The 16,599-nt window shown below is 57.3% G+C and overlaps 1 protein-coding gene across 2 annotated transcripts in view; it reads left to right on the plus strand.

Annotated features, from left to right (window-relative positions):
- The first annotated feature begins 658 nt into the window (after positions 1-658).
- Positions 659-16,599, plus strand: part of Disp3 (dispatched RND transporter family member 3) — a 43,871-nt gene continuing 27,930 nt past the window's right edge. The window contains exon 1 of one of the 2 annotated variants that reach the window (XM_063235512.1): positions 659-858. The gene's annotated coding sequence lies outside the window, so the exon portion shown is untranslated. Of the gene's footprint in view, positions 859-1,594; positions 1,806-16,599 lie in introns of those variants that run through there. The other variant, XM_003471429.5, reaches the window with a different exon arrangement.

Here is a 16,599-nt window from a genome sequence, read left to right on the forward strand (position 1 = left end):
AGCTGGGCTTGGGAACACTTTGTGTCTCCCCATTGCTCTTTTAATAAATCTCCCCCTTGTTCCCCTCCCCCCACCCTCCCTCATGGCCCTTCTTTCTCTGCCTTCCTCTGGGGTATGGGATCTTCTGGATTCCAGTGTCATATCTGTGCTCTGCTTTGGGGTAGCAACACTATACCCTCCACCCTTGGCCTCTCTCTCTTCCTCTCCCTCCTTCTTTTGTAGCTCAGAATGGCACCCTTCATGCCAAGCACTGCCCCAGCCCCAGTGTCTTCAAAGCTGGATGAAGCCCAGGGGAAGTCTGCTGATAGACTTGGCCAGGCTGGCGATGGCTCCCCTGACAGTTGGAGCACATGGAAGTGAGTGCCAGGGCAGGGACACGTGCTCGGGCCATTTGCTTCTGCATAGATGAGCTCTCGAGGCACCCTGGGTCATAAATACCAATGTGTCTGCCTGCCAGCCAGCCGGTGAACAGCTCCAGGGACCATGCACCAAGGGACAGAGCCCGGGCTGCAGGTGAGCAGCAGAGCCAAAGCTCACAGGCACTCTGTGGCAACCCCACCTCAGTTTCTCTTTTAAAAATAAGGGCTGGGGGTTGGAAGAGGGGCTAGCATGGGCTGAGCCCCTGTGGGTGAGGATGGACCTTTGTGCCGTGTTTCACCACTGTCCTGTCTCCTCTCTCTCTGTGAGCTGGAAGCTTCCCTTACACAGAGATTAGGTCTCGCCCATCTCTGTCTCCCCATCCGCCCAGGCTCGGATGCTACGGGATCATTTCCTGGCTCCCCTCACCCAGCAGTGGCCTCTCCAGCACTAACGCCTCTCCTTCCTGCAGCCAGGAGCTGACAGCCAGTGCCTTCTGAGGTGGGTCCCTTTGGCTCGCCCTGGGTGATGCCAGTGCCAATGCTTCCCGAGCCCTGATGGGGAGGAATGGGCCACATCACGGGCCTTGGCTCCCAGGACACTTCTCCTTCGGGTCCTCCAGCCAGGGGTGTCGGGCAGACCGTGGGCAGCTGCTGGAGTGACGCCCGGCCCCAGTGGCTGGCAGGGCTTCCAGGGAAGCCAGAGAGGTGAATGGAGAAGGAGGGAGGAAGAGACGGCGCCAAGAGCCTGGGCTTGGCAGCTCCCTCAGGAGGGCACTCGGGGATGCCCTCGAGTCCAGAAGGCTGGTGACCTGCCAACGCCGGGCAGATGGGCTGAGGGGTGCAAAGCGGAGCAGGGAAGCGGGAGCGCAGGCGCCTGGGGGCGGGGTAGGGGGCATGGCCAGGACAGTTTGCAGAGGTGGGGACTGACCCCCAGGGGTCGCTGCGCCGCGCTCAGCCCCTCCCGCGGGCTCCGGTAGCTGGACTGTACCACTGCGCGGTTCGTACGGGGGAAGCAGCACCTGGAGCGGGGCCCGGCGTGGGGCTCCGGGGGCTACAGCGCTCTGAGGAGCGCAGGTCCTCGCCGGCCGGTGACGCGAGATCCGGGGGTGCGGAGACCCGAGGCGCCTGTGCCTGCGGGGCGGCGCTGCTTCCGAGCCTGTCCGGGATCCCCCCCGCACCCCATGGTAAGAGCCGGGACCCAAACAAAGGCGGGCGGCGAATAAAAGGCGGCGGAGTCGCGGAGCGCCGGGCTGCGAGCCGAGGACCGGGATCCGCAGGGAGCTGTCCGCGGTGCGCGCGCCGGAGCGGAGCGGGGCTCGCCGGCCTCCGAGGCTCCGAGGATATCGCTCCTGCGACAAGTCTGCGGAGGGCACACGAGTGCGCGGCGAGGTGGCCGCGGCCCTGGGTCCCTCGCGCTCGCGGCTCAGTGCGGCTCGGCCGGCCGAGGTGAGTCCGGCCGCGGGGCGCCATCGGGTCTCGGGCCGGGGGTGCAGCGCGCGCGGAGGAGCAGGGAACGGGTCCCCGCGCGCGGGCCTGAGAGGCCCGGGTGAAGTTCCCGGGCTCCTTCGCCAACCCTTGGGAGCGTGGCGGAGCGCCGAGCCCGGAGATTGGTCCCCCGGGGTGGGCCCCAGCTTGAACCAACTCCCGGTGGGGACAGCGCAGCCTCTGTGCGCCTGGGAGCGGGGGGGGGGGGACCTTAGATGCCTCGAAACCGCCAGGCTCGCGACCCCGGCCCCTTGCTGATCGGGCGGGTAAATGTGTGGGTCCATAAAAGTTGAGCGTCCTTCTGAATCCGTCCCCCGAGGGCTGTGGGCTGGGCTTGAGCAGAGGGAGGAGACGGGAAAGATTAATGACCTCTTCTCCACCCACCCCTTTCTCTGCGGGATCTGTCCAGAGTCCTGTGGCCCAAGGGACTTGGCTGCTAGCACAGTCGGTTGGGCGCACGGGAGCTCTGAGACCCGGGCAGGCGATGGAAGCTGAGCCCAGGAGGGTCCTCGGGCTCTGCGGAGAACGCTAGTGGGATGCAGGTGCGGTGGGCGGCGGGGGAGACCAGGGTTAAGAGAAGATTCCCAGCGAGAGCATCTCTGTCCCGAGAGCTAACGCTGCCTCTGGGAGAACTTTTCCCAACTCCCCCGGGGAGGCCCGCAGCCAGCTGGGAAGGCGTCTCTTTGGCCGGCTTCCTCTCCACCGCCGCCCTCTACTCCTCGGCCGGCGCCAGTTTCCCGCGATCCCTTCTGTGGCTCCACCCGGTTCCCTGTGGGCGTGCGCCCCGGGTCAGCACCGCGGACAGCGTAGGGGGCCGCCTCAGTGCACAGTAGCCCATGCTGGCGCCAGCCAACCCGCGTGCCCACAGGCCCACAGTGCACGCGTACTCACATCCATCCACGCGCGCGCGCACACACACACACGCACACCCCATCTACAAACCAGTTGCAAACATTCCATGCATGCAATCATAGTCCACTCGCGCAAAATACACAGCCACCCACAGCCTCCGGAGACGCAGATGCCAGGTTCTCCTGCACGTGGACTCCGGCGGATCTGTCCAGTGTGTGGACCCGGGAAGCACCTCACACCAGATCCTCATGACGCTGCTCTCTTTGGGCAATGAGGAAGCTTCAGACTCCAGAGACCATTCTGCAGGGCTCCCTCTGATCCCTATGACTCACAGAGAACACTCATGCTGCGCTGGAGCGCGGGGGGGGGGGGGGGGGGCATGCGCGGGCGCGCACGCGCGCGCACACACACACACACACACACACACACACACACGCACACACACGTAGTCCTCCTCCTAAGGGGCATGCAGCGGGACAGACGCCCAAACAACAGCTCCTTCAAGGCAGCTGCCCAAAGGAGGGAGGAGGTTGTGGCTCCAAGCAGCTCTGGGCAGGCGCCCAGCGCAGCGGACAGGCGCCTCGTCTACTTCTGATGCGAAGCTCAGAGCCCATTTTGCTCGGCTGCCTGCCCCTGTGTCTGCCACCGCGGCTGCATCCTCTGCTTGCACTGTCCCTCTGCTCTTCTTCCTCCCCTCTTTGTCTCCCTCCCCCCCATTTGGGGTCTTTCCAGGTGGTTCCCCAGCTGCCTGCACTTCTGTTCCCAGTTTCCTGAGCCTTCATCTGACCGTCCTCACCCCGGTGCTGGCACAGCTGGCCCCAGGGCAGCTGACTCCGTTCTCCCCCACTTGCCTCTCTGCCTGCAGACTTGACACCTTTATTCCTGTCTCTGGCACCCTGACCTTTCCCAGTCCCTGACCTCAGTAGCTCTGGCCTTCTTTCCCAGGGACTCTTCTAGGACTGGATGCCCCAGAGCCCCCACAGTCTCTCCAGGGGATCACTGCAAGCCCCAACCCCTGGAGATGTGGCCTTTAAAGAATCTTGTGCCCATGCCATGGCTTGCCCCTTGACACTCTCCTGCTGTTGCCACGAATTCCAAAAAATGGGTAGAAAGAGGCACAGACCTGGTGGGGAAAGGACCTCAGGTTTCCAGTGCAGCCTTGGGCGGACTACTTCCCTTCCCTGAGCTCCAGCCCACCCATGTGTGAAGGACAGGCCTGGCTGAGTTGACCTGTGGGGTGGGGTCCCTTTTGGGCCCCAGTAATCTGGAACATTGACTCTGTAGTGAGCCTCTTGATTTGGGTAGGATTGAAGACCACACGCATAACTCCAGATGTCATAGAACCCACTGCTTCCTTAAGAGCACCCATCACTGCTGAAATCATCCTGTTCTCTACGCTAGGGATATTCAGATGATTTCCTTAATAGGACCATAAAGAGCAAATAATTTTCCTAGGGTGACACTGCTGAAGTGCAGTCTCCATGGAGGCAGACAATATCTTCTGTGTGAACCGTCGATTCTTCTGGTAGATGCTTGGTAGTGACTAAGGAATGCGTGGAGAGCGGAAGCTAAAGTCAGCTCTCTGAGCTGAAGGTCCTTGGGACCGTGATCTAAGCCCTTCTCTCTGGCAGTTTAGACGGCTTTCTGGTATCCCCGGTCCCCACCCCCACACCTAGTCACCCAAAGGCAGGTAAGACGGTCTGAGATAAGATCCTCCTAAGAGAGAGACTCAGTTTCCCCAGAGAAGGGCTGGTAAAGTGAAGCCTTGGAGATCCCACCAGGGAAGGGGCTTAGAAATTAACCCCTGGTCCCTAAGGCTCTGCCAAGCACACAGCTCATGAGGCGTTCGTTGGTTGTTGGCTAGGGTCTGTGCTAGGGGAGAAAACATTAATTATCGCAGTATGGCCTGGTGGCTTCTCACAGCCCCGTGAGCTGTGAGCTGCACAAGTGGCCTCTGCAGATGAGCAAATCGAGATGTCAGAAGCAGAAGTGGTTTTCTGAAGGAAATTCCCAGCCCGCTATTGGTCATGATGATACGATAAGCACCCCAAAAATGGTGGTCTGGTGATGGCAGCTGGGGTCATTGGTCAAACTATTACTGGTGCAGATAATGACATTAGCGTTATTTTAATTGAAAGCTCAGTGATTTGTATGTTTGGTCCCCTTCCTCCTTTTTGAAATGGTTCCCTCACCTGAACCCCATTTGTACTCCTGTCTGCACCCAAATGTGGAGAAACTGAGGTGCTATCAGGGAGGCAGAGGGTCAGATTGTCCATCTTCTAGGCAAAGAGGAAGGCCTTTGCTACTGGGGATCCTCCTCCCACTGCCCATCCCCTCCTCCACCAAAGCCTGTTTCCAGCCAGAGGAGCCCAGAGAGATGTCAAAGTCTGTCAAAACACCCTTCCAAGCTGGATTCCAAAGTGCCAGGGCTCAGGGAAAATAAATAAAGAGAGCAGTGTCGGCCCAAAATAGAACCATGCACCGGAGCACAGATCTGTACGGTTTCCACAAGCTGCGTCTCCCGTGAAGGGAGTGCAGCTCATGCTCCAGCTGCTTGACAAAGGCCAGAGGCAGGGACACTGCCCAGACTGGTGCCGGAAGGCGACAGAACCTCCCTCAGTAAGCTCACTCCTTGCCGGGCCTCCAGGAGACCAGATGGCTGTGATCCACTGCTGCCCCGAGGGTGGTGAACACTGTTAGTCCAAGCTCCCTGTCCCCACCTCATGACCAGCTGAGGGACTACGTGTGTCGTGTGCCAGGCATTCACACCAGTCTTCTCATGTAAGCCTTGCAGACATCTCATGGCATAAGAATTGTCATCCTCACCGAGTGCATGGAAAAACAGGGTTCAGAGGAGCGGAAGGATTTGCCTAACGTCACACAGCTGGTGGAGCCAGGTTCAGAGTCTGACCTGATTGAAGCAGAAGTCCCCACTTTTGACCGGAGCCGCGGGAGACAGGAGACCAAACTCGAGCAGGATCAGCTCTCAAACTTTATTACGTACAGCGAACCGGACCTAACAAGGTCCGCCACCCTCAACGTTGGTTCCTCTTCCGCCGTTGGGGGCAAGAACAACCTCTTATAAGGGGAAGCAGTATCCAATCACAGAGAAGCGCGCCTAACAAGCTGATAGGCTAGCGTCACGGGTAACTGGGCAGATATGACAATTTGGCGGGCTTGTTCAGGCCGGGAAGAACCCGGAAGCAGGAAATGGGCGCCATCATAGGCGGCTTCCCACACACTTTGACAATACCCAGCTTCATTTCTAGCTATTCATTCGTTCATTCAGTATTTTTTATCAGGGAGCCACCATGAGATGGTTGCAGAGAATGCTCATACCTCCTCCAGCAGAGTTGAGGATGAGGGTTAGCACTGTCGCCTGAGTTTGTCTCCCCCATGGCCTGGCTCGGGTGTCCAGGCTTCTGAGCTGGGGCTGGGCTGGGCTGGATGCCTCACGTTGGCATCTCACCCTCTGTCCATAACCCTGAGAGCCTGACCTGTCTCCTGGAACCTGCCCCCAAACCGTGGTGAAGATTGCACTTTGGAAAACAGTTTAACTCTGAAGAGGCCAGAGCTGTGAGATGCCTCTGCAGTGGGGAAGTGGCCAGTGAGCTGGCCAGCATCACACAGCACGCGGGCGCCCCACCGGCGAAGAGCCCGACCTGGTGCGGTGGTAGACCTGAGATGTCCCTTCCAAGGGTGGAGGTGAAATGCTGTCCCTGTCCCTCTCGGGTCCTCTCTTGCATGTCCCCTCTGGCATGAACCACAGCTCCCCCCGCCCCGTCATGGTGATGGTCAGTAACGGTAGCAAACACAGGACAAGAGCCACATGCTTAGCGCTGACGTCACCCCCAACCTCCCCAAAGCAGGCAGGTGTTTTTATTCCTTTGCACAGTGGTTGTGGGGGAGGACTGAGACGAGGGAGGTTGAGTCACCTGCCCAAGGTCACACAGCTAGAAGAGGGCAGGTGGAGACCTTGCCAGCAGCTTCAGCCTAGGCTCGAGGAAAAGCAAGGCTTGGACCCAAAGCCAAGGGGGTGGAGGAGCTGACGGGCAGCCCCAGGCTATTTATATAACACCTCCAGCCTCATTGTGCTCGCTGGCATGGGTGCAGCAGCATCTGTGTCTGTGCCAAATCCTGGAAGGAGGAAGCCCGGTTTAGCGGCTTGGGAGCAGCCACTGGAGGACACTGTGGAGCTCAGGTGTGGGAATGTCTGCCGCAGACCCGGGGAGAGACGCCACCAGGGAAACAGCGCTGTGTGCAGCCCTGTGAGCCCGCGGTTCTGACATCTCATCTCCTCCTTCGATTCTTCCTTCCCGGGGAACCAGCCTGGGCACCTGGCAGTTTGGCACTGGCTGTTAATGGTCTTGGTGTGTGCAGCAAGCAGAGCTCTGGGGGATGAGGAGCTGGTGGGGCCAACAGGAAGGCTCTGTTGTGCATTTAGAGGCTCGCAGGTGCCATGCAGGTGCCTCAGAGAGGGCTCCCTTGGGAACCAGGCAGTGACATCCTGGCAAGTGGGTTCCCAGGGCCTTAAACCTTGTCTTGCAGGAAAAGTCCTCTCTTGAGAGTCCCATCCAGGCATCTGCCTGAGCAGCCCTACTGTGTGCCAGGAACTGGGCGTGTGAAGTGGAGGAGGCTGTCGCTGTCCTAGCAGAGGTGACAGAGGATGAGTGACAGCTCCTCTTGGTCCCCAGCTGCAAGTGGAAGGGGACCCCACTAATGTCTGGGGCCAAGAGGACGTGATCCAGGGAAGCGATGACTCCAGGGCTCCCGTGGTGTGGCCCCAGTACAATGCGACACACTTCTCTTTGTGTGGCCAAAGCAGGTACGGCAGGGAAGGCTCACCCCCGCCCTGCCATCTGCTCAAGGTGTCCACCACACGCTGGCACCTGGACAGAGCTTCCTTTGCCAAAGCTTGTTAAGAGAGGTGACGTGCCTGCCACGGGAAGCCATCTCTGTCGTGAGGGAGAAGGTGGCGATCTGCTGTGCTTCAGAGAAAGTGGCTTAGGCAGAGCTGGGGGGGGGGTGTGCCAAATGGTCCTTCTGAGGTCCTTCTGAAAATGATGACCTGCCCCTTTTGAATATTGGCTCCCTGGGCTTAGAGTCAAAGAGATATTATCACACTCCGTCCCTCCATCTGCCTGCCAAGGGGGTGGTGTTAGTGCCCCCATCATAAGGCTGGGAAAGATAAAATGCAGACAGACCAAGACCCGGCCAGACAGGATTGAAGCCCAGTCCAGCCGGCCACAGGTGTCACGAGCATGATGGTGAAGGCCTACGTGTCCTAAAGGATGACTATCATTGAAACCAAAGTAGCATTTGAATCGTTTGATAATCTGGATAATTTGTACCTGTGGACTTGGGTTCTGTCCTGGGTGACGGGGACTGGCCATTTGCTTCTCAACTGGTGAGCAACCAGAGAGATCGTTTCTCAGCTGTCCAGATGTGGGCAGCATCTGGCAGGCTGGCAGGCTTTGCTGGCTTCTGTCCAGATGTTTCCCCTTTTCATCTTGGGTAGACACAGCTGGGACTTGATCCCTGTGGATGGGACTGCATGTGGGGTTTCCTGGGTGAAGTGTTCCTGGTGTTAAGTGTTGCCTCGAGACTTCCCAGAGGCAGGATGCTGGTTCTGGTTCCTCCCTGCAGTCCAGACCTAAAAGACATTAGGCTGAGCTGAGAGGAAATCGGGCTTTGGGAAATTATCAGCCAGCCCAGTAGATGACCCCTACTGGCCTCGAGGGGGATAACCGGACACTGAGCTGAGTGGGTGCTAGTCCCTGTAAGGCCCTGACTTTCCCACCGGGGTCTTCCCAAGGGAGACTCAGAGCAAAGAGTAACAGAGTAACAGAGCCGTGAATCTGTGATGAACAGGGACGTGTCAGCCAAGAGGCGTGTGTGGGCATTAGAGAGCCTGAGAATGGATCTGGGAACAGAGTTCATGGAACCTTCAGGAAGAAGTGTCCAAGACATCAAAATGTTAAGACTAGAATGACTGGATAGAGTGGCAGTTCTTATTTTATGTTGTAAGCACCCACGAGGGAGTGAAGGGAGGCGTGGGCAGGTGGGAAGGTGATTTCATGGATCGATGTGTGCGTGTCTGGATAGATGAGTGCATGGGTGGTTGGCTGGGTGGATGCGTGGCGGTTAGATGGATAGGCGCACGGATGGATGGGTGATGAATTCACTAACAGGGCTGAGGGACTCTGACGGTCAGGACTTTGATTTGGCAAAGGCCTCACTCCAAGTACTGACTAAGAAAAGGCCTTGTTCCTGTGCTGACCCCAATCTTGAAAGAGTGTCCCTCACCCTGGAAGAAGCTGAGGAGCTACCCTGCTCCTTAGTGGAGGCCTGTGGGTATGAGAAGCTTGGGAAGGAGGAGCTTTGGCCCTGGACTGAGCTCCCGGATGTGTCCCCTTTTGGAGGGACGGTGGGGAAGAGGCAGCTGAGGCCTGGGCTGATGGCGGAGGCCTCCCCAGCTCAGGGTCACACTCTTCTCCCTTCCTGGAGCCAGAGTTGCGCCAGAGCTGTGTCTAGACTGTGGCCAGGATGCCTTGGGGACCGGTGCCGAGTGGACGTGTGCGTGGGCATGCGTGCACACAAACCAGTGGGGTTCGGGCGAGCTGACTCCAGGACCGAGCGTTTTCAAACATATAAGATTCAAATAAACCTAATCTAGTGAGAAGAGTACTGAGCTTATCAGAAGTCAAGTTCAAATAAATCTTTTACTTCTCCAGCCTCTATTTTCGTGTTTGCAAATTGGAAATCGTTCTAGGAGTAGACACCCTCGGAGAAAAGGGCTGCGGGCGGGAAGTTGCTGCAGAGCTGCGATATCACTCAGTCCCTGGGTTGAAAGGATCAGGGACAGGAGAAGAAATGGCCCTGGTTGGGCACGCGGGGCCTGAGGCTGCCTCCGCTAACTCGGCACAGAGGCTCTCATCTGGCGCTGGCTTTCCCAGCGCAGCAGCAGGTGGGGTGCCGCTTCCTCAGGGGCAGAGGGATTTGCCCTCAGGTTCTCTCTCCCTGCGTGACCAGGGGCGGTTTGAGCAGGGTGAGCCTTAGGTGCCCTTTTAATCATGTAGCTGTACCGGCTTGCCCTCCAGCGTCTCCCCAGGAGGAAAGGGGCCGAAAGAGTCCTGTGGCCTACTGGACTACAGGGCTGTGTGGAATGGGCAGTGAGGGTGGCATTGCAGTCCCTGAGGGCTCCCCCAGAGCTAGCAAGTGGCAAATGTTCCCTGGCTGTGTCCCAGGGAGGCTGGTGGCACCCAGCACAGCGCTCTTGGCTACTTGTTTGTTTGTGCTATCTGGCAGATGCCACAGCAGGACCCTCATGTGCCACCCCCCCCCGACCCAAAAGCTTCTGTGCAGGGTGAAGGATGCCCTCCCCAGCACCCAGCTTCCCTTCCTCTGCGGGAGGATTGGGGCAACTCTTCCTGCCGCCGTCTGGCAGGTGGAAGAACCCAGAGATGCTGAGTGACTTGTTCTAAGTCACACTGCTGGCTGGTGGCAGGGCAAACCGCACTCTGCACCCCTGAGCCACCCATCTGCTTGCTTCCTGTCCCTTGCTTGAGCTGGGAGCTCACAGACAGAGCAAGCAGGAGCCAGAGATTCAAGGCGAATTGTTTTACATATTTGCTAATCGAGTCTCCAAGAGAGAGAAGGGCCCTGAGCTCATCAGCCAGGAAGGAATCCAATTTGGCTTTTATAGCCATGGTTATTGGTCATATATTGTGAGATCTTTTTATTTTTTATTAACCCAGCAGTCTGGGGGCTGGGAGCTGGACCGGCTACTGGGCCTCATGAGTCCCCTGGGCTCCATAGCCGCAGTCTGCAGCCCTGTATGTCCAGGCCAGGACATGGGACTGAGGGTGGAGAGATGGGGTTGGAGGGGTAGCCTGGGTGGGTGGGCCAAGGCACACGGGGAAGGAGGCTTGTTTTGTGACCCGTCAGGCCGGGCATCCGGAGCCTGCTCGTTCCCAGGTTCTTTATGCATTACTGGTTTTATTAAGCTTTTATTGTCCTTTTTCCCTGTACTGTGGAGGCTGCTGTGAGAATCCAGGAGCCAGGGCCCCTGGGCCTCAAAGCCTGTGTCTTGCAGGAGGTGGGAGGTGGGAGGTGGGCGGGGTGGGGCCGGAGCTGGGGGGTGGGGAGGGCTGGAAATACTTTTAGCATGTAGGCTAAGAGGATGGACCCTGGCTGTGGCCCAGCCTCACCCCTGCCAGCAGCCCTGTGGAGCTGAGTTTGGAGTCTAGAGGACCCGCATCGGGAAAGTACCTAGCACATTGGGTGCACAGTAGGTCGTGGTAAAGGTGGGCTTTCTGCCCGAGTCCCTGGCACCCTTTGGCCTTCTTTTTCCTTTCCTGAAGAGCTGCTTAGCATCCTAGGTGGCCTGTCTGCGTCCCCATCCCTGGTCACAGAGTCATTCTTCTAGCCCATATGCCACCATTTTCCCCCTCCATGGCTGGGAGGAGAGATGCTGTGAAAAGTGAGCCCTGGCTGGAATCTGAAGAGGCTGAGTCTGACCCCAAAGCTCCCAGAGGGCACGTAGCCCTGCAGGGTGTGTGTGAGGAGGGGATGGTAGATGTCATCTTCTACTGGAGGGAGCTGGGGAGCGTGACCAGGGCCACAGGGTGACGTCCTGAGCCATCTGCACCAAATCACCTAGGAAAGTGGGCCCCAGCCCTAAGCGTGATCTGGCCCTGAAATCTGCATTTTAAGGAGTAGCTCTGACTCACCTTAAAGGTCAGGGACCTCTGTGGCAGAGAAGCGGAGTCCCTTCCAGCCAGCGGTGGACCTGCCCTCAAGCAGGGGCCAGATTTGGGCTTTTGCTCCCTGAGAAGTTTGTGATAATCACACTAGATGCATGGTCCCACCAGGGCGGGAGGAATCGCTGTCTGCTTTACAGATGGGGACAGTGAGGCATGTGGGTTTGACCAGGTCTGGCCACATTCTACACTGTCTGGCTCACCACCCCCATCTCTCCCTCCCCCAATCAGGCCCTACAACCTCTTAGTGTCGGGGGACCAAGTCACCCCTCATCCTGCTGAGCCCCTGTAGGCAACATGCTGCGGTGCCCACTGCACTGCTGCAAGATCCCCCCGCCCCCGGCTGCCTGGGACGCTCCCCCAACTGATGTATGCCCGCAGCAGAGCTTGTTTGGCTGATGCATGTTGAGCTGTCGGGCTTCCTCACCAGCTGTCAGCCCGGAGAGGCCAGCCGTCCCTCATCCCGGGCTTCTCCAGCCCCCAGGCCTCCAGCTTCAGCAGACCTGCAGCCCAGCCCCGTGCAGTCCCTTCCCTCCCTGCTCCACCTGGGCTCCTGGACCTTCCGTGCAGAGCGGAAGAGCCGTGTGCCTCCCTCCGGCTTCCCTGCTGACAAATAGATGATGTTCCCTGACAGGAGGGGGCACGGGTGCCTCCCTCAGCTGCAGCCACAGAGCCAGCCATGCCCGGGGCTGGGCAGGGAGGATGGGGGTGGTAGGTGCAGGGCGTTCTTGCTGGGAAGAGGCTGAGACCAGGGCTCACCCCTTCCTCTGTGGGTCTAGAGAGAATTCCTTGGCTTCCAAGCTGTTTCCATTTCCATCTGAGATCCCGAGCGGGACCTGGGACTTCTTGAGATGACTCTAACCACCAGTTGCTAGGATGCGGCTCCCCACTTCATCCCTACGTTCTCTCTGGGATGCTTCATGCCCTCCTGTAGTAGGTTCTACAAGGAAACAGACCCACTGACTTATGATGCAGTGTAGGATGTTGAGAAGTCCCAAGATGTACAGCTGGCAGATTGGAGACCCAAGAGAGCTAATGTTTTTAGTTCCAAAGATCTGAGGACCAGGGGCCAGTGGACCACGTTCTAGGCCACAAGCCACGGGCTCAAGACCCAAGAGGATCCAGTGTTTCAGCTTGAGTCAAAGGCCAGGAAGGACCAGCACTGCAGCTCCCACGGTCCGTGGAAAGTTTCTTTGTCTCAGCCTTTCCTCTGCGGTCAGCTCCTGAGAGGACAGGCCGGAGCCCGGCCACAGGACAAGGGTGTATGCTTCACTCAGGCTGCTCATTCAGCTGTGGCATGTCCTTCCAAAGCACCCTTTGGACTCACCCAGGATCCCGTATAATCCAAATACTAGGCACCCTGTGACGTAAAGCATCGTGAACTTAAAGCATCAGTGAAATTACGCATCATACTCACGCTCCCACGACTGCTGGCTACTCACTTTCCGTCATGCCCTGGGTCGTCACCTGCTGGACGCAGAATTGCTGAGACCTGGGTGATTTCATGCCTCATGGGGATGGCACAGACTTGCCAGACAGCAATAGGTTCCTCCATCCTGGACATTCCAGTTCAGTCCTCCAGTACCTCAAGAGCTGCTGGAAATTCAGAAAGATTCTGGGTTTGGGGGACAGGAGAGGTGAGACTTACACTATGGTTCTACCATCTTAGCTGTGTGGCCACGAGAGAGTTGGTTAACCTCTCTGATTTTGATTTTATGGAAGAATTTTCTTTCATAGAATGGAGATGCTCAAACACCAGCCTTGCAAAGCTGCTGTGAGGGTGACAGATGGTAGATAAAGCACACTGGCCACGTGGTGGGTGCTAGGTGTCACACTGTGATGATCCCCAGGGGTGTCGGTTGCTGCACCGAGCTCACTGGGCTTTGGGGATCAAACTCTCACCCAGTGTTATTTTGCAGTAATTCTGCCATCTTGCTCCTGACATTTCTGCAAGTCTCATGGCCTGAGACTGAGTAGTGAAGTCTCGGGGAAGGGTTTGGGATTCTGGGTGAGAGACACAGAGCCAGGATGGGCATCTGGAGGATGGCAGATCCTCAGGAGATGGAGGACTTAGGACAGAGAGGACTTCCTCCCTCTCATCACCACCTCGGATGACTGGAATTCCACAGTGTAACCGGGGGGCAGAGGCCCAGCATCCCCCATCCTCCAGCACATCACGGGTAAATGGAGTTGTTCAACTCAAAATACTTCACTGGAGGCTTCTGTCCAAATCCCTCAACCCAATGGGAAGAAAATCAAAGACCCCAAGGTGTTCCAAGACCTGAGCTGAACCAGGGAGGCAACACACCCCAAGTCAGGAAGAAAACCCTGATGAGCTCTTAATTGCTGTTAAATTATATATACGTATACGTATTTTAAGTTGAATCTGCATGTCTGATGTGAGTTTTTGATTACATTTTAATAGTCTGGCTGGGATGGAGGAATGGAGGAGGAAGAGTCTGGCATCCTTTTCCGAAGGAGGGAATATAAACCGGGCACCAGAGAGGCTCTGGCTAGGGCCACATCTGGGGCAGCCACTCGGGAAAAGAACGATGTCCCCGTGACCTGGGTGGTATTGAACCACCGCCCACCAGAGCCCCATCTGTCCGGATGGGCCAGTCCCTGTGCCTGGTGACTTCAAGAATGTTAAGAATAGCTTTCCTGTTTTGGCTCTCAGGATCCACGTGCTGTCTTCTCCCTGGGCCCGGTCACAGCCCCCCTAGAATCTGGTGCTGGAGGAAGATGCCAGCCCAGAGCCCCGGCCCTGCCTCTGCAGTACCACCTTGCATATTCCGCCCTCCTCCCCACTGGGTCTCCGAAGCCCTGTGTGTGCAGCGAGGGCATTGGACTGGATAGGCCTCAAGTCCCTTTTGGGTCCGATGGGCCATGATCTGCTTCCGGCTCTTTCCAGACCCCTCTCCCATGTCGGGACCAGGAGGCGCCACCGTCCTTGGCCTGCTGATGCTGTCTCCACATCTTCCTCCTGCTCCACCCCAGGACTCTCTCCTTGGACTTTCTCCGCAGAGGACAGGATCCTCCTCCCGTGCCCGTTATAGTAACTCCTCCAAGAGGAGAAGGCTGCTAGCAAATCCCTTCTACACACACATTCTATTTTTAAATAACATTTATTTCTGATTTTCAAAGTAAGTCTGTACCTGATCATTGCAGGAAAATTGGAAACAGACAAGTATAAAAGAAAAATGAAAATCACCCATAATCCTTCCAAACAGCGATAACCACTACTAATGGGTTTTATTTAAATACACACATACTTTTTTTTCTTCCTGTCACAGCTGTAGATGCAGCTTCAGGCCACCCCAAGACTGGCCTTGAAGCTGGGTGAAGTTCTGGCTCCCCAGGCCTGCTGTTCCATGGCAGGCCCACTTGGGTTTGTGGGCCCTGGGCACCCCCAGAGTTTAAATTATGACTCTGTGTGTGTGTGTGTGTGTGTGTGTGTGTGTGTGTGTGTGTAAGAAGGAGACAGACACAGAGGCAGCATAGAAGAGAAGCAGGAAAGACAGAAGTACAGAGAGAGACAGATGGCGGGACAGAGGCGCAAAGGGTAGGAATCTCAGCCCACCCGCACCGAGACCGGCGCCCTCCCTGCGTGGCTGTGCGGCAGCGCTGCCCTCCTTCCTAACATGGAGCAGCTGGGGCGCCTCGCTAAGCTAATCCGTTCCCATCACTCGAGAAAGGAAAGTGTATTTATAATCTGTTTGCCTGCCTGCAGGAGCCCGTGGTTGCAGCTGGGGCACAGTAACAGAGCCCTTCGTGGGGGGCTGGGGGCCTCCGAGATGACACCTGCCCTTTTTGACCCGTGGACTGGGGAGAGACGATGCTGGGAGTCTGGGGCTTCCTGCAGACCGGGGAGTGTCACAGCAGGTTGGGAACAGGCCCGCCTGCCACCTTCGCACTTGGAGATGAAGGAAACAGGACCCTAAGAGCATACCAGGACTCCACAGCAAGTTGCACAGAGGCGGGCTGGGGGATGTGTCAGGACCTGATGTGGTGAGACTCCCCACATGGCAGCTTTGCATTTTGGGGGTGTATATACTAGAGAAACAGATACAGCACAAGATATACAAATATTCAAGACTCTCCAGGGGCCGGCTGCAGAGTCGATGAGGACGCATGCAGAGGGTGTCAGGACCTGGAGGCGGAAGAGTCAATGCCAGAAGCCCGAAGGATCCGCACCAGAAGCCAGAGAGTCTGTGCTGGAAGCCAGGAGATGACATCCAAGGTGAAGCGGAGACTGGAGCTCCTCTTCCTCTGAAGAAGGGAACGGATCCATCCTTCCCCATTTCCCCTGTGCCATCCAGGCCATGGGCCCGGGTGTGGGATCCTGAGCTAACTTAGTTGCTCTTCTCTTCCTTGACTTGATACAATCGATTATCGGCCATCGCAGGGGTGACTGAGAAGGCAGGCACGAGGGTGACAGGCTGAGAACTCATCGGGACACCTCATATGCTTCCAGATTCCTCCAAACCCAGAGGAGCTGGCCCCTGTGTGACACTGTCCCTTCTGTCCAGGGACGAGTTTTGAGGGTGCCTAACCCAAGATCATTGGACTCCTTTCCTTCATTCCACACCTACCTGCCAAGCATTGCCCCCCCCCCCAGGTTTTGTTTTCTGGTACTGGGGATTGAACTCAGGACCTTTGCATTCAATTATATCCACAGCCCTTTTTATTTTAAGTTTCTCCATAAATTACCAAATTGCCCAGGCTGGGCTAGAACTTGTGACCCTCCCGCCTCAGCCTCCCAGAATGCTGAGATTACAGGTGTGCACCACCACACCCAGCTCCCAGGAGTTTTTAAGACCACATCCTGCTCCTTTGGAGCTCTGGTCCTCTGGCTGTGGCACTCACTGGAAGATGGCATGGCTGTGCCTAAGGTGCTGCTCATGGGAGTCCCCGCAGGTGCTTCTGCAGGGCCTGACACTGCTCACATGGACCAGGGCTCCTCGCAGCCGCCCCAGACACTGCTGCTGTGTGCCCGCTGCAGTGATGTGTGCTCCACAGCTCAGGAGGGGACTCCGCGGTACCTAGGTCCTAGATCCTGCCTACCAGGGCTGAGGCCACCCACAGGTGGCATCACTTATGTGGTCACACCCCGGGTGGTTGACAATGGCTGTCGGCAGGGA

This window comes from Cavia porcellus, unplaced genomic scaffold (assembly GCF_034190915.1).
Source record: "Cavia porcellus strain 051 isolate PalLab524CR breed Dunkin Hartley unplaced genomic scaffold, mCavPor4.1 scaffold_25, whole genome shotgun sequence".
NCBI lineage: Eukaryota > Metazoa > Chordata > Mammalia > Rodentia > Caviidae > Cavia > Cavia porcellus.